At 37.9% G+C, this 19099-nt stretch overlaps 1 long non-coding RNA gene across 1 annotated transcript in view; it reads left to right on the forward strand.

The window, feature by feature from the left end:
• LOC143671269 (uncharacterized) overlaps window positions 1–19099 on the forward strand; it is a 152743-nt gene that overhangs the window by 71973 nt on the left and 61671 nt on the right. The gene's annotated exons all lie outside the window — the stretch shown is intronic.

Genomic DNA, 19099 nt, shown 5'->3' on the forward strand with positions numbered 1-19099 from the left:
CATGATGTATAATTCTTTTAATGTGTTGCTGGATTCGATTTGCTAGAATTTTGTTGAGGATTTTTGCATCTATATTCATTAGAGAGATTGGTGTGTAGTTTTCTTTTTTTGTAATATCTTTGTCTGGCTTTGGTATGAGGGTGATTTTGGCTTTGTAGAATGAGTTAGGTAGCTTTCCCTCCTCTTCAATTTTGTTGAATAGTTTGAGCAGGATTGGTACTAATTCTTTCCTGAATGTTTGGTAGAATTCACATGTGAAGTCATCTGATTCTGTACTTTTCTTTTTGGGGAGCTTCTTAATGACTGATTCAATTTCTTTACTTTGTTGAGGTCGTCTATTTCTTCTCAACTCAAAGTTGGTTGTTCATACCTTCCTAGAAAGTTGTCCATTTCATCTACATTGTTGTATTTAGTAGCATAAAGTTGTTAATAATATCCTGTCATTACTTCCTTTATTTCTCTGGTGTCAATGGTTATGTCTCCTCCTCCATTTCTCATCTTATTTATTTGTATCCTCTCTCTTTTTCTTTTTGTCAGTCTTGCTAAGGGTCCATCAATCTTATTGATTTTCTCATAAAACCAGCTTCTGGTTTTGTTGTTTTTCTCAATTGTTTTCATGTTCTAGATTTCATTTATTTCTGCTCTAATCTTCGTTATTTCTTTCCTTTTGCTTGCTTTTGGGTTAGTTTGCTGTTCTTTCTCTACTTCTTCCAAGTGGACAATTAATTCCTTGATTTTTGCCCTTTCTTCTGTTTTGATATAGGCATTTAGGGCAATAAATTTCCCTCTTAGCACTGCCTTTGCCGCATCCCATAAGTTTTGATATGTTGTGTTTTCATTTTCATTTTCCCCCATATTTACTGATTTCTCTTGTGATTCCTTCCTTGACCCACTGGTTGTTTAAGAGTGTGTTGTTGAGCCTCCACATATTTGTGAATTTTCTGGCACTCTGCCTATTATTGATTTCCAACTTCATTCCTTTATGATCTAAGAAAGTGTTTTGTATGATTTCAATCTTTTTAAATTTATTGAGACTTGCTTTGTGACCCAGCATATGGTCTGTCCTTGAGAATGATCCATGAGCACTTGAGAAAAAGGTGTATCCTGTTGTTGTGGGGTGTAATGTTCCATAAATATCTCTTAAGTCTAGCTCACTTATTGGATTATTCAAATTCTCTGTTTCTTTATTGAGCCTCTGTCTAGATGTTTTGTCCATTGATGAGAGTGGGGAATTGAAGTCTCCAACTATTATGGTAGATGTGTCTATTTCTCTTTTCAGTGTTTGCAGTGTTTACCACATATATTTTGGGGCATTCTGTCTCAGTGTATAAATATTTGTCATTGTTATGTCTTCTTACTGAATTGTTCCTTTTATTAATACTAATATCCTTCTTTGCCTCTTTTACCTGTTTTACATTTGAAGTCTAATTTGTTGGATACTGGTATAGGTACTCCTGCTCTTTTTTGATTGTTGTTTGCACGAAATATCGTTTCCCAACCTTTCACTTTCAACCTATGTTTATCCTTGGGTCTTTAAGATGTGTTTCCTGTAGACAGCATATAGATGGCTCCTGTTTTTTAATCCATTCTGCTTGTCCATGTCTTTTCATTGGGGAGTTTAATCCATTAACATTTAGTGTTATTACTGAATGGGTACTACTTTCTTCTACCATTTTGCCTTTTGGATTTTATATGTCACATCTACTTTTCCTTTTTTTTTTTTTTTTTTTTTTTTACCTTTACTCATAGTCTTCCTTTCTACACTCTTCTCCACACCTCTCTCTTCTGTCTTTTCCCATCTGTCTCTAGTGCTCCCTTTAGTATTTCTTGCAGAGGTGGTCTCTTGGTCACAAATCCTCTCAGTGATTTTTTGTCTGAAAATGTTTTTATTTCACCCTCATTTTTGAAGGACAATTTTGCTGGATATAGAATTCTTGGTTGGCAGTTTTTTTAAAAAAATATCATACCATTGTCTTCTCGCCTCCATGGTTTCTGCTGAGAAATGTACACATAGTCTTATTGGCCATCCCTTGCATGTGATGAATTGCTTTTCTCTTGCAGCTTTCATGATTCTTTGTCTTTGACCTCAGACATTCTGATTAGTAAGTGTCTTGGAGTATGTCTATTTGGATGTATTCTCTTTGGGTTATGCTGCACTTTTTGGATCTGTAATTTTAAGTCTTTCATAAGAGTTGGGAAATTTTCAGTGATAATTTCCTCCATTAGTTTTTCTCCTGGTTTTCCCTTCTCTTCTCCTTCTGGGACGCCCACAACACATATATTTGCATGCTTCATATTGTCATTCAATTCCCTGAGTCAGTGCTCGTATTTTTCCATTTTTTCTCTATATTTTCTTTTGCTTTCTGGATTTCAGATGTTCCATCCTCCAGTTCACTAATCCTATGTTCTGCCTCTCGAAATCTAATATTGTAGGTTTCCATTGTTTTCTTCATCTCTTCTACTCTCCCTTTCATTCCCATAAGTTCTGTGATTTGTTTTTTAAGACTTTCAATTTCTTCTTTTTGTTCATTCCTTGCCTTCTTTATATCCTCCCTCAATTCATTGGTTTGATTTTTGATGTGGTTTTCCAAATCTGTTCATATATTCTGAATTAAATGTTTCAGCTCCTGTATCTCATTTGAATTGTTGGTTTGTTTCTTTGACTGGGCCATATCTTCAATTTTCCTAGTGTGATTTGTTATTTTTTGCTGGCATCTAGGTATTTAATTACCTTAATTTGTTTATTCTGGAGATTGTTTTCACTTTTACCTAGGGTTTTCTTGCTGGATGAATTTGTTGTCTGTCCATTCTTTGACTCAGTTCAGCCTTTTCTAGACCACTAGCTTAGGTTTTGTTTAACAGAGGAGAAATTTTCAGTTCTTGTTTTCTTGTTTCTTTCCCTGCCTGTGTGGTGCCTCCCCCCCCCCCCCCGTAGGGTCTACTTAGGTATTATAGACCCCAGCCAGATTTTCCCAGACCAAACTGGACTCCTATCATGAAGAAAGAGTCACCTGCATTGGTTTTCCCTGAGGGTGAGACCCAGCAGGTTGAAAGACTTTCCTGTGAAGTCTCTGGACTCTGTTTTTCTTATCCTGCCCACTATGTGGCACTTGTCTGCCTGTAGGTCCCACCTGCATAAGATGATGTGGTACCTTTAACCTTGGCAGACTGTCCCTGCTGGGGGCATGGTGGAGACAGAGGAGAGGTTGTAGGCTGGTTTTAATGGCTTCAAATTACAAAGCCCTGGTGTCTGAATTCCTTAAGAGAGGGATCCCACCTGAGTTGGGCTTCAACCCTCCTCCGGGGAAGGTACAGGCTCCAGGCAAACCCTAACAAAGCAGTCAAGCCTTTGTAGAAACATAAGCACAGAAACCACTGTTTATTGTTTTTTTCTTTTTCCTTTAGCCCTTACCCCTTGGTGACCGGGCAAAAATGAGCAACCTCTGCTTTGACCAGGTTCACCTGAGCTGGGGGCCTATTTTTAGTAGTCAGAATTTGTTAATTAATTCCACAATTGGTGTTTGGTTGTCCTCAGTCCCTGCTGCAGGTGAAGTCTCTTTCCTTTCCCCTCTGGGAATTGGCCTGTGGGGGAAGGGCACATGCCACTCCAGCTTGGGGAACTCACGGTTCTGGGGGGCCTCACAGCCGGCCCAGCTGGTCCAAACTTGAGTATGCTGTGTGTCCAGTCACCAACGTGGCCCCAGGAGCTGTTCTGTACTGTTCTTGGTTATTTAGTAGCTGTTCTGGAGGACGACCTAAATCACGCACCTTGCTAAGGTGCCATCTTGGCACTTCTCCCCTCCTGTTGACTATTAAGAACACCTACAGCTTGAACCTGGACTCTATAGTGGTTTCATACACCAGATTTGCCTTTATGGAACCCATAATTCCAAGGGGATTCCTAGGTCAGATAAATCCTGCAACCCAGAGTGACCGAACTCTCCAAGATTATTGATTAATTACACCCCCCTATTCTTTAGTGTTGATACCCCTTCTCACCATGAAAAAGTCAGAATTGGCATTGTCCAAAGATCCATATAGATCGGAAAGGGATCAAAGAAGAAGGAGGAGGTATAACAGAAAGAATAAGATTAGGTAAACAAGTATGATTGCTGAATCACTATATTATATTAATATTCCTTCTAGCAGCCAGTGTTTAGGAGCGACTAGGAGGAAAAATCTGAAATAATGGAATGACATCGCATGACCAACCCTGGGATCTGTTCAGTAACCACTTGTTGAAGTGTGCTTTGAAGATTATTGTTTCATCTTTCTTTGCTTTGTATATATATTTTACAATAAAAATTTTTCTACAAATTTCATACTAAAAGAATCCATTTCACACACAGACACCCCCTCCCAATATGATAGAAATAGACGAAAAAGCAGAATGTAATAGATTAAAATATCAATTGGATTCTATTGAATGTCGATGAAAGAAAATATATGTTATTTTCTTCATTATAGTTGCTCAGTTTTTCATTTCTTAGCCAGAAGTTTGTATTACCCTTAGGATTTGAGCAATATAAATGGAATGTTGTGTGATTTAGATATAAAGTACTATCAGTTTCACCATGGGTAATGAATGCTATGGAAAATATCCTGTTATCTAGTATTGTGTGAAATAACCATGGCACTACATTCTACCCATAGTGTGACCAGGATGGGATTGAAAAAAGTAGTGCTTTTCCTTGTGTGAGTGTGCATGTGTTTTGAAAACCATGCTTACCAAATAGGGGAGTTGTATTGATGAAACTGTCTAATTAGTTAATTCATATCAGCTCTTGTGAACAATCATATATCTCTTTTTTTTCCAGCATATTTGAATGCATGTAGCTTTAAGCTATTAATAGTTGTTCCCTTGGGAAAATACAATTTGTAATAAACTGTTTCCATTTGTCTTACATAGATTCTAAGAATTTTTGAGAAGCTGATATTTGTAATTTGAGAAACAATTCATAACAAATATGTGCAGAAGACAGGGTTGGTTCAAAATGCTGTATTAATCACACAAGACATAAGGAATCTATATCTCTAATTGAATATAGAGAATTGGAGTTCTGATACACATACATTTTAGAAATCCTTGTCTCCTAGAGGTGATATTACCTGTGGCCTCACTTCACTTCTTCATACAGAGTTATTGTACCAGAACATATTGTAAAAAGCACCTCTAATTTTGAGAAATGTCAAAAATAAGAGGCCACTCTTACAAAAATCAATATTTCAAAGAATATTTGATAGCATTTGCAAAGCACTCAAGTTATAATGAATTCAGAAAAAGTATTTGGATATTGGAGGTAAAAAGAATGGGGATTTTAAAAAGAAACATTTTTATTGTACAAGCAAAGAGAAAACATGAGCATATATGCTAAAGGCATTATAAAAGCCATTATTCCTTCTTGCTTGGCTAGATTGACCATTTATTTTTATTTTTATTGTTACTATTTTGGGGGGTGCATGGTCCAGGAATTAAACCTGGGTCTCCTACATGGAAGGCGAGTATTCTACCACTGAACCACCTGCACACCCTTGACCATTTATTTTTAACTTCAGACTTTCTCAGACTTTGAACACTTTCGCAGTAGCAGACATTCCTTTTGTAAATCTTTTGTATGACAAAGCTCTACCAAGAGTAGGATAAAAAGAAATTTCAAGTCATCAAAAAAATATATATATATTTATTTATGGATATGGAAACTGTATAATAATGTAGATTATGTTCAAAACTACCTTTACTGTGTGTTCAAAGAAGCATGTAGTTTTGTGGATACACATTTGTAATATGTATATTTTTCATCACTGTGATTATTACCCCAAGAACGCTATTGCATTTTGACCCTCTATGTCCTTATGTGTATGTATGAATGTATTTACTTATATAGAGATAGGAATGAAAGATTATAGTTGCATATAAAGCAGGTGAATATATCCTCCTTGAAGCTTTGCTATAATATGTTCTGGTATGATCCAAATTACAGTGCATGCATTAGTCCAATTTTAATATAATTTATTTTTGTGCCTATCTACATGTAGATGTATGTATTGAAAGGTGTTCTAGTTTGCTAGCTGCTGGAATGCAATATACCAGAAATGGAATGGCTTTTAACAAGGGGAATTTAATAAGTTGCTAGTTTATAGTTCTAAGGCCGAGAAAATGTCCCAATTAAAGCAAGTCTATAGAAGTGTCCAATCTCAGGCATCCAGGGAAAGATACCTTGATTCAAGAAGGCCAATGAAGTTCAAGGTCTCTCTCTCAAGTAAGAAGGCACATGGTGAACACAATCAGGGCTTCTGTCTTGGCTGAAAGGGCACGTGGCAAAGAAGGCAGCACCTGTTAGCTTCTTCTCCTGGCTTCCTGTTTCATGAAGCTCCCTGGGAGGCATTTTCCTTCTTCATCTCCAAAGGCCGCTGGCTGCTGGACTCTGCTTCTCGTGGCTATGTCGTTTTGCTCTGCTCTCTCCGAATCTCTTTCTCCAAAATGTTTCCTCTTTTATAGGACTCCAATAAACCAATCAATACCCACCCAAATAGGTGGAGACATGTCGTCACCTAATCCAGTTTAACAACCAATCTTGACTAAATCACATCATCCAGGGAGATGATCTGATTACAGTTTCAAACATACAATATTGAATAAGGATTATTCTACCTTTATGAAATGGGATTTTGATTAAAACATGGCTTTTCTAGGGGGCATACTTCCCTCCAAACCCACACAAAAGGTATGCGAGGAAATAACGTAAAAGGTTTTAAGTTGTCTCAGCAGATTTTATAGCAGTGCTTTTCTTATAAGTACATGCTTATTTTCTGAATCTTTTGCAAGCTCCAGTCCTTAACTCACTAATGAGAAGATACTGTTTTGTTACTAAGAGGTAAAGATAACACACACGTATATACACACATGCAATAAAATCATAGGAAGAAGTTGAAAATTTAAAGGCATTATGAAGTGATGTGTCCCAATGTTGATTTTTGAAGCAAAAAGGCAAAACTCTTTAATCTCTGAATGGAGTTTATTCACATGTAAGTATATATATCATGCTATGTTTTACACATATGACATGCACTAATGAGAGCTACCTGGGTACTCCTTTTATGACTCCTGCCAAGTGGCTGCCAACAGTTCAAAACATAAGGCTGACAAATAGAGAAGAACTTGCCTGTTTGCCTGGGAGGCAAACTATGTTAAAAACCACTTGGATTTGTGATTCGGAGGCTAGAGATTCCCTCCCGGGCTTCAGGCATGGGAAAACGTTGGACATGGAATGCAGTGTGAAGAAAAGTAGATCCGCATAAAATTTATATTATGGGTAACACATTCTGTAATTTTAACTTCTATAGTCAGTTTGTTTGAACGTCATAATTACACGGAATCTCCAATAGGGCACGCGGACTTGTTGGTTTGTAGAGGTAGGTGTGATACTCTGATATATCCTACAGAAATTTGAGCAGAGAATAAAAAGTATTTGCAAAGTCCCCTTGGAAGACTTCAGAGAAAGGGGGAAATATTCAACTTCCCCATCTGGGGAATTCTTGATATTCTTGCAAGCAGTGGGACAACAAATTCAATAGGCTGAGTCCTCAATCTTGGGTCTCACCCTTATGAAACTTACTTTGGCTAAGTAGAAGCTAAGCCTATTGATAATTATGCCTAGGAGTCACCCCCAGAGAACCTATTTATTGCTCATATGTGGCCCCTCTCTCTAAGCCAACTTGGCAGGTGAACTCACTTCCCTCTCCCCTACGTGGGACCTGACTCCCAGGCTGAACCAGGACCTGGTATCATGAGAATGAGAAAGCTTTCTTGACCAAAAGGGGGAAGAGATAAATGAGATGAAATAAAGTCTCGGTGGCTGAAAGATTTCAAACAAAGATGACAGATTATTCTGGAAATTACTTTTATGCATTATATAAATATCCCTTTTTAGTTTATGGTGTATTGGAGTGGCTAGAGGAAAGTACCTGAAACTATTGAACTGTGTTCCAGTAGCCTTGATTTTTGAAGACGACTGTATCATTATATAACTTTTACAAAGTGACCCTGTAATTGTGACTACCTTGCGTCTGATGTTCCTTTTATCCAGGGTATGGACAGACAGATGAGTGAAAAAAAAAAAAGATAAAACATAAATTATAAAGCTAAAATGGCGGCTTAGCGAGGTGTGGGATTTAGTTCGTTCTCCAGAGCAGCTAATAAATGGTCAGGAATGGTACAGAACTGCTGGGACCACGTCAGTGACTGGACACACAGCGTACCCCAGTCTGGACCAGGTGGACTGGCTGTGAGCCTACTCAGAACCATGAGTTGCCCAAGCCACGGTGGCCAGCGCCCCTACCCCACAGGCTACTTCCCAGAGGGGAAAGGAAAGCGACTTTACCAGCAGCAGGGGCTGAGCACAACCAAACGCCAACTATGGAATTAATTAACAAATTCTGACTACTAAAAATAGGCCCCCAGCTCAGTTGAACCACGAGTAAAAGCGGAGGTTGCTGTTTTTTGCCCTGGCACAAAGGGGTCAGGGCTAATGGAAAAAGAAAAAAAAAACAGAGGTTTTTTTTTTTTTTGGATTTTAAAAGGTCTGGACCCTGAAGGAAAGGAGGGGTCACATAGGATATGGAGATACACAGAGCAATGTACCAACTTAAGCTCTTGGTTGACAAACCCAAGGAATGTGGGTCCTGCTCTGAAAAAAATTTTCTTTTTCATTTTTTGTGGCTGTGTTTCCACAGCTTGACTGCTGTTTGGATACAACTGCAAGGCTTCTCAGGCTCCAACTGCCTCAGGCATAGGCAGAATTAAGCTTGTCAGAGTTTGTCTGGAGCCTGTGCCTTCCCGGGGGGGGGGGGGGGTGTCTGGCTCACCTGGAACCCATCCCTCAAAGAATTCAAATCCCAGGGCCTGGAAAAGTGAAGCGATTAAAGCCTGGCTACAGTCTCTCCTCTGTCTCCACCACACTCCCAGCAGTGAGAGTCTGCTGAAATTAAAGGTACCACATCACCTTAAGCTGTTGGGACCTGCAGGCAGAAAGTGCCACATACTGGGCAAAACAGGAAAAACCCAGTCCAGAGACTTCATAGGAAAGCCTTTCAAACTGCTGGGTCTCACTCTCAGGGAAAACTGACACAGGTGACTGCTCCTGAGAGGAGGCCAGTTTGGTCTGGGAAAATCTAGCTGGGGTCTATGATACCTAAGTAGACCCTCCTAAGGGAGGGGGGGAAAGGCAGCATACAGGCAGGGCAAGAAACAAAAAACAAGAACTGAAAAATTCTGATCTGTTAAACAAAACCTAAGGTAGAGGACTAGAATAAGCTGAACTGAATGTCAAAGAACAGATAAACAAAGTCATCCAACAAGAAAATCTTAGGTAAAAAAAAAAAGTGAAAACAATCTCCAGAATAAGCTAATTAAGGTAGTTAAATGCCTAGATGCCAGCAAAAAAAAAAACAAATAATACGAGGAAAATTGAAGATATGCCCAGTCAAAGGAACAAACCAGGAGTTGAAACAATTAATTCAGAATGTTGGACTACACATGGAGAACCTCATCAAAAATCAAATCAATGAATTGAGGGAGAAGATAAAGAAGGCAAGGAATGAACAAAAAGAAGAAATCAAAAGTCAGAAAAAACAAATCACAGAACTTATGGGAATGAAAGGCACAGTAGGAGATGACAAAAACAAAGGAAACCTACAATGTTAGATTTCAAGAGGCAGAAGTTAGGATTAGTGAATTGGAGGATGGAACATCTGAAATCTGAGAAGCAAAAGAAAATATAGGGAAAAGAATGGAAAAATATGAGCAAGGAGTCAAGGAATTGAATGACAACATGAAGCACTCAAATATACGTATTGTATGTGTCCCCGAAGGAGAAGATAAGGGAAAAGGAGGAGAAAAATTAATAGAGCAAATTATCACTGAAAATTTCCCAACTCTTATGAAAGACTTAAAATTGCAGATCCAAGAAGTGCAGCATACCCCAAAGAGACTGGATCCAAGCAGATGTACTCCAAAACATTTACTAACCAGAATGTCAGATGTCAAAGAGAAAGAGACAATCTTGAAAGCAGCAAGAGAAAAGCACATATAAGGGAAGCCCAATAAAACTATACTTAGATTTCTCAGCAGAAACCATGGGGGCGAGAAGACAGTGGGATGATATATTTAAGATTCTAAAAGAGAAAAAGTGCCAACCAAGAATTCTATATCCAGCAAAAATGTCCTTCAAAAATGAGGGGGAAATTAAAACATTTTCAGACAAAAAATCACTGAGAGAATTTCTGACCAAGAGACTGGCTTTGCAAGAAATATTAAGGGGAGCACTAAAGACAGATAGGAAAAGACAGGGGAGAGAGGTGTGGAGAAGAGTGTAGAAAAGAAGACTCTCAGTAAAGGTAAAAAGAATAAAAATTAAATATGACATATAAAATCCAAAAGGTGAAATGGTAGAAGAAAGTACTGCCCTTACAGCAATAACACTAAATGTTAATGTACTGAACTACCCAATCAAAAGACATAGACTGGAAGAATGGATTAAATACAGGAGCCATCTATATGCTATCTACAGGAAACACATCTTAGACCCAAGGATAAGCATAGGTTAAAAGTGAAAGGTTGGGAAAAGATATTTCATGCAAATAACAATCAGAAAAGAGCAGGAGCAGCTATACTAATATCCAACAAATTAGACATCAAATGTAAACAGTTAAAAGAGACCAAGAAGGACACTATGTATTAATGAAAGGAACAATTCAACAAGAAGACATAACAATCATAAATATATATGCACCAAGCCAGAATGCACCAAAATATATGAGGCAAACACTGAAAAGAGAAATAGACACATCTATAATAATAGTTGGAGACTTCAATTCCCCACTCTCATCAATGGACAGAACATCTAGACAGAGGATCAATAAAGAAACAGAGAATTTGAATAATGCAATAAATGAGCTAGACTTAACAGTCATTTATAGAACATTATACCCCACAACAGCAGGATGCACCTTTTTCTCAAGTGCTCATGGATCATTCTCAAGGGTAGACCATATGCTGGGTCACAAAGCCAGTCTCAATAAATTTAAAAATATTGAAATCATACAAAACACTTTCTCAGATCATAAAGGAATGAAGTTGGAAATAAATAATAGGCAGAGTGCAAGAAAATTCACAAATATGTGGAGGCTAAAAAACACACGCTTAAACAATCAGTGGGTCAAGGAAGAAATTACAAGAGAAATCAGTAAACATCTTAAGGCAAATGGAAACGAAAACATGACATATCAAAATTTATGGGATGCAGCAAAGGCAGTGCTAAGAGGGAAATTTATTGCCCTAAATACCTATATCAAAAAAGAAGAAAGAGGAAAAATCGAGTAATTAACTGTCCACTTGGAAGAACTAGAGAAAAACAGCAAACTAACCCGAAAGCAAACATAAGGAAAGAAATAATGAAGATTAGAGCAGAAATAAATGAAATTGAGAGCATGAAAACAGTTGAGAAAATCAACAAAACAAGACATTGATTCTATGAAAAAATCAGTAAGATTGATTGGCCCTTAGTGAGGTTGACAAAAAGAAGAAGAGAGAAGGTGCAAATGGATAAAATCAGAAATGGAAGAGGAGACATAACCACTGGCCCTGCAGAAATAGAGGAAGTAATGAGAGGATACTTTGAACAACTTTATGCTAATAAACGCGACAGTGTTGATGAAATGGTCAACTTCCTAGAAAGGCATGAACAACCAACATTGACTCAAGGAGAAATAGACGACCTTAAAAACCAATCACAAAAAATAAATTGAATCAGACATTATGAGGCTCCCCAAAAAGAAAAGTGCAGGACCAGATGACCTCACATGTGAATTCTACCAAACATTCAGGAAAGAATTAGTACCAACCCTGCTCAAACTCATCAAAAAAATTGAAGAGGGAGAGTCTCGGAGAGGCAAGTTTCCCAAGCCAAGGCGGCCGGCGCCCCTCTTTTGCGGGTGGCTTCGAGTCTTGGCTTCGAGTCCGCGGCTACGAGTCTCGGATCAGAGGGCTATCCAAAGTCTGGACTGGCTAGTCTGACTGCGAGACTCGGCTGCGGTGAGACCCCCGAGCGGCGCGCGATTTCCCAAGCAGCCGCAGCTGCAGCGGTCGGAGCTACTCCCTCCCTCCTTCCCCGGACGGCTGAGAGTCTCGGAGAGACAAGCTTCCCAAGTCGAGGCAGCCGGCGCCCCTCTTTTGAGGGCGTCTTCGAGTCTCGGCTTCGAGTCCGCGGCTACGAGTCTCGGATCAGAGGGCTATCCAAGCCGCGGTGGCCCCCCCCCGCGGGAGGCTTCCTGGTCCGGTGGGGAATCCCCCAGGCCCGCTGCGGCTCGCGACCAGCCACAGGGTCCGCTCAAGCCGCGGCAGCTGACGCCCCCACTACGCGCGGCCCCTGAACCAACGGAGAGAATTGGATTGGAAATCCCCAGGCCGCGGAGATCGGTGACAGGGGGAGACCCATTCCAAACACTTGAGACAAACGTGTGCCACGTGCACCACCTACTGGGCAAGATAAGAAAAACAGATCCCAGAGATTTCACAGAAAAATCTTACAACCTTGCTGGGTCTGACACCCAGAGAAATATGAATAAATGCCCAGACGCCAGTAGCAGAAGATAACTGTCCACGCTCAAAAGATTGAGAGTATGGTCCAGTCAAAGGAACAAACCAATAGCTCAAATGAGATACAAGAGCTGAGACAACTAATGCTGAATATACACACAGAAATGGAAAACCTCTTCAAAAATGAAATCGATAAATTGAGGGAGGACATGAAGAGGACATGGGCTGAACATAAAGAAGAAATAGAAAAACTGAAAAAACAAATCGCAGAACTTATGGAAGTGAAGGATAAAGTAGCAAAGATGGAAAAATAATGGATACCTACAATGATAGATTTAAAGAGACAGAAGATAGAATTAGTGATTTGGAGGATGGAACATCTGAATTCCAAAAAGAAACAGAACTATCGGGAAAAGAATGAAAAATTTGAACAGGGTATCAGGGAACTCAAGGACAATATGTACTGCACAAATATACGTGTTGTGGGTGTCCCAGAAGGAGAAGAGAAGGGAAAAGGAGGAGAAAAACTAATGGAAGAAATTATCACTGAAAATTTCCCAACTCTTCTGAAAGACCTAAAATTACAGATCCAAGAAGTGCAGCGCACCCCAAAGAGATTAGACCCAAATAGGCATTCTCCAAGACACTTACTAGTTAGAATGTCAGAGGTCAAAGAGAAAGAGAGGATCTTGAAAGCAGCAAGAGAAAAACAATCCATCACATACAAGGGGAACCCAATAAGACTATGTGTAGATTTCTCAGCAGAAACCATGGAAGCTAGAAGACAGTGGGATGATATATTTAAAATACTAAAAGAGAAAAACTGCCAGCCAAGACTCCTATATCCAGCAAAATTATCCTTCAAAAATGAGGGAGAAATTAAAACATTCTCAGACAAAAAGTCACTGAGAGAATTTGTGACCAAGAGACCAGCTCTGCAAGAAATACTAAAGGGAGCACTAGAGTCAGATAAAAAAGACAGAAGAGAGAGGTATGGAGAAGAGTGTAGAAAGAAGGAAAATCAGATATGATATATATAATACAAAAGGCAAAATGTTAGAGGAAAATATTATCCAAACAGTAATAACACTAAATGTCAATGGACTGAATTCCCCAATCAAAAGACATAGATTGGCAGAATGGATTAAAAAACAGGATCCTTCTATATGCTGTCTACAGGCAACACACCTTAGACCCAAAGATAAACATAGGTTGAAAGTGAAAGGTTGGGAAAAGATATTTCATGCAAATAACAACCAGAAAAGAGCAGGAGTGGCTATACTAATATCCAACAAATTAGACTTCAAATGTAAAACAGTTAAAAGAGACAAAGAAGGACACTATATACTAATAAAAGGAACAATTAAACAAGAAGACATAACAATCATACATATTTACGCACCGAACCAGAATGCCCCAAAATACGTGAGGAATACACTGCAAACACGGGAAAGGGAAATAGACTCATATACCATAATAGTTGGAGACTTCAATTCACCACTCTCATCAATGGACAGAACATCTAGACAGAGGATCAACAAAGAAATAGAGAATCTGAATATTACTATAAATGAGCTAGACTTAACAGACATTTATAGGACATTACATCCCACAACAGCAGGATACACCTTTTTCTCAAGTGCTCATGGATCATTCTCAAAGATAGACCATATGCTGGGTCACAAAGCAAGTCTTAACAAATTTAAAAAGATTGAAATCATACACAACACTTTCTCGGACCATAAAGGAATGAAGTTGGAAATCAATAATAGGCAGAGTGCCAGAAAATTCACAAATACGTGGAGGCTCAACAACACACTCCTAAACAACGAGTTGGTCAAAGAAGAAATTGCTAGAGAAATTAGCAAATACCTCGAGGCGAATGAAAATGAAAACACAACATATCAAAACTTACGGGACGCAGCAAAGGCAGTGCTAAGAGGGAAATTTATTGCTCTAAATGCCTATATCAGAAAAGAAGAAAAGCAAAAATTCAGGAATTAACTATCCATTTGGAAGAACTGGAGAAAGAACAGCAAGCTAACCCCAAAGTAAGCAAAAGGAAAGAAATAACAAAGATTAGAGCACAAATAAATGAAATTGAAAACAATAGAGAAAATCAATAAGGCCAGAAGTTGGTTCTATGAGAAAGTCAATAAGATTGATGGGCCCTTAGCAAGATTGACAAAAAGAAGAAGAGAGAGGATGCAAATAAATAAGATCAGAGATGGAAGAGGAGACATAACTACTGACCTCACAGAAATAAAGGAGGTAATAACAGGATACTATGAACAACTTTACACTAATAAATACAACAATTTAGAGGAAATGGACGGGTTCCTGGAAAGACATGAACAACCAACTTTGACTCAAGAAGACATAGATGACCTCAACAAACCAATCACAAGTAAAGAAATTGAATCAGTCATTCAAAAGCTTCCTAAAAAGAAAAGTCCAGGACCAGACGGCTTCACATGTGAATTCTATGAAACATTCCAGAAAGAATTAGTACCAACTCTCCTCAAACTCTTCAAAAAAATCGAAGCGGAGGGAAAACTACCTAATTCATTCTATGAAGCCAACATCACCCTCATACCAAAACCAGGCAAAGATATTGCAAGAAAAGAAAACTACAGGCCGATCTCTCTAATGAATATAGATGCAAAAATCCTTAATAAAATTCTAGCAAATCATATCCAACAACACATTAAAAGAATTATACATCATTACCAAGTAGGATTCATCCCAGGTATGCAAGGATGGTTCAACATAAGAAAATCAATTAATGTAATACACCATATCAACAAATCAAAGCAGAAAAATCACATGATCATCTCAATTGATGCAGAGAAGGCATTTGACAAGATTCAACATCCTTTCCTGTTGAAAACACTTCAAAGGATAGGAATACAAGGGAACTTCCTTAAAATGATAGAGGGAATATATGAAAAACCCACCGCTAATATCATCCTTAATGGGGAAAAATTGAAAACTTTCCCCCTAAGATCAGGAACAAGACAAGGATGTCCACTATCACCACTATTATTCAACATTGTGTTGGAGGTTCTAGCCAGAGCAATTAGACAAGAAAAAGAAATACAAGGCATCAAAATTGGAAAGGAAGAAGTAAAACTATCACTGTTTGCAGACGATATGATACTATACGTCGAAAACCCGGAAAAATCCACAACTAAACTACTAGAGCTAATAAATGAGTACAGCAAAGTAGCAGGTTACAAGATCAACATTCAAAAATCTGTAGCATTTCTATACACTAGCAATGAACAAGCGGAGGGGGAAATCAAGAAACGAATCCCATTTGCAATTGTAACTAAAAGAATAAAATACCTAGGAATAAATTTAACTAAAGAGACAAAAAACCTATATAAAGAAAACTACAAAAAACTGCTAAAAGAAATCACAGAAGACCTAAACAGATGGAAGGGCATACCGTGTTCATGGATTGGAAGACTAAATATAGTTAAGATGTCAATCCTACCTAAATTGATTTACAGATTCAATGCAATACCAATCAAAATCCCAAGAACTTATTTTTCAGAAATAGAAAAACCAATAAGCAAATTTATCTGGAAGGGCAGAGTGCCCCGAATTGCTAAAAACATCTTGAGGAAAAAAAACGAAGCTGGAGGTCTTGCACTGCCTGACTTTAAGGCATATTATGAAGCCACAGTGGTCAAAACAGCATGGTATTGACATAAAGATAGATATATCGACCAATGGAATCGAATAGAGTGCTCAGATATAGACCCTCTCATCTATGGACATTTGATCTTTGATAAGGCAGTCAAGCCAACTCACCTGGGACAGAACAGTCTCTTCAATAAATGGTGCCTAGAGAACTGGATATCCATATGCAAAAGAATGAAAGAAGACCCATATCTCACACCCTACACAAAAGTTAACTCAAAATGGATCAAAGATCTAAACATTAGGTCTAAGACCATAGAACTGTTAGAGGAAAATGTAGGGAGATATCTTATGAATCTTACAATTGGAGGCGGTTTTATGGACCTTACACCTAAAGCAAGAGCACTGAAGAAGGAAATAAATAAATGGGAACTCCTCAAAATTAAACACTTTTGTGCATCAAAGAACTTCATCAAGAAAGTAGAAAGACAGCCTACACAATGGGAATCAATATTTGGAAACGACATATCAGATAAAGGTCTAGTATCCAGAATTTATAAAGAGATTGTTCAACTCAACAACAAAAAGACAGCCAACCCAATTACAAAATGGGAAAAAGACTTGAATAGACACCTCTCAGAGGAGGAAATACAAATGGCCAAAAGACACATGAAGAGATGCTCAATGTCCTTGGCCATTATAGAAATGCAAATCAAAACCACAATGAGATATCATCTCACACCCACCAGAATGGCCATTATCAACAAAACAAAAAATGACAAGTGCTGGAGAGGATGCGGTGAAAGAGGCACACTTATCCACTGTTGGTGGGAATGTCAAATGGTGCAACCACTGTGGAATGCAGTTTGGCGGTTCCTCAAAAAGCTGAATATAGAATTGCCATACGACCCAGCAATACCATTGCTGGGAATCTACTCAAAGGAATTAAGGGCAAAAACTCAAACGGACATTTGCACACCAATGTTTATAGCAGCGTTATTTACAATTGCAAAGAGATGGAAACAGCCAAAATGTCCATCAACAGACGAGTGGCTAAACAAACTGTGGTATATACATACGATGGAATATTATGCAGCTTTAAGGCAGGATAAACTTATGAAGCATGTAATAACATGGATGGACCTAGAGGACATTATGCTGAGTGAGTCTAGCCAAAAACTAAAAGATAAATACTGTATGGTCCCAATGATGTGAATCGACACTCGAGAATAAACTTGGAATATGTCATTGGTAACAGAGTTCAGCAGGAGTTAGAAACAGGGTAAGATAATGGGTAATTGGAGCTGATGGGATACAGACTGTGCAATAGGACTAGATATAAAAACTCAAAAATGGACAGCACAATAATACCTAATTGTCAAGTAATCATGTTGAAATGCTGAATGAAGCTGCATCCGAGCTATAGGTTTTTGTTTTGTTTTGTTTTGTTTTGTTTTGTTCATATTATTATTACTTTTATTTTTTTTTCTCTATATTAACATTCTATATCTTTTTCGGTTATATTGCTAGTTCTTCTAAACCGATGCAAATGTACTAAGAAATGATGATTATGCATCTATGTGATGAGGTTAAGAATTACTGATTGCATATGTAGAATGGTATGATTTCTAAAAAAAAAAAAAAGAAAAAAAAATGGTCAGCACAATACTGCCTAATTGTAATATAATTATGTCGGAACGCTGAATGAAGCTGCATCTGAGCTATAGTTTTTTTGTTTTTTTGTTTTTTTCTTATATATTTTTGTACTTTTTATTTTTATTTTTGTTTTCTCTCTGTGTTATCATTTTATTTCTTTTTATGTTGTCTTGCTATTTCTTTCTCTAAATCGATGCATATGTACTGAGAAATGATGACCATACACCTATGTGATGATATTAAGAATTACTGATTGCATATGTAGAATGGAATGATTTCTAAATGTTGTGTTAATTAATTTTTTTAATTAATAAAAAAAATTGAAGAGGAGGGAAAGCTACCTAACTCTTTCTATGAAGTGAACATCACCCTCATACCAAAGCCAGACAAAGACGTTACAAAAAAAGAAAACTACACACCAATCTCTCTAATGAATATAGATGCAAAAATCTGCACTAAAATTCTTGCAAATAGAATCCAACAGCACATTAAAAGAATTATACACCATGACCAAGTAGGATTCATTCAGGTATGCAAGAATGGTTCAACATAAGAAAATCAATTATTGTAATACACCATATCAACAAATCAAAGCCGAAAAACCACATGATCATCTTGAATGATGCAGAAAAGGCATTTGACAAAATTCAACATCCTTTCCTGTTGAAAACGCTTCAAAGAATAGGAATAGAAGGGCACCTCCTCAACATGTTAAGGGAATATATGAAAAACCCACAGCTAACATCATCTTCAATGGGGAAAAACTGAGAACTTTCCCCCTAAGATCAGGAATAAGACAAGGATGTCCATTATCACCATTGTTATTCAACTTTGTGTTGGAAGTTCTAGCCAGAGCAATTAGACAAAGAAAAGAAGTACAAGGCATCAAAATTGGAAAGGAAGAAGTAAAACTCTCACTCTTTGCAGATGATAAGATACTATGTGTTGAAAACCGTAAAAATTCCACAGGACTAAATAAATGAGTACAGCAAAGTGGCAGGTTACAAGATCAACACTCAAAAATCTGTAGTGTTTCTATACACTAGTAATGAACAGTCTGAGGGGGAAATCAAGAAAAAAACTCCATTTACAATTGCAACCAAAAGGATAAAATATTTAGGAATAAATTTAACTAAAGGGACAAAAGACCTATACAAAGAAAACTACAAGAAATAGTCAAAAGAAATCACAGGAGACCTA

This window comes from Tamandua tetradactyla, chromosome X (assembly GCF_023851605.1).
Source record: "Tamandua tetradactyla isolate mTamTet1 chromosome X, mTamTet1.pri, whole genome shotgun sequence".
NCBI classification, from domain to species: Eukaryota; Metazoa; Chordata; class Mammalia; order Pilosa; family Myrmecophagidae; genus Tamandua; species Tamandua tetradactyla.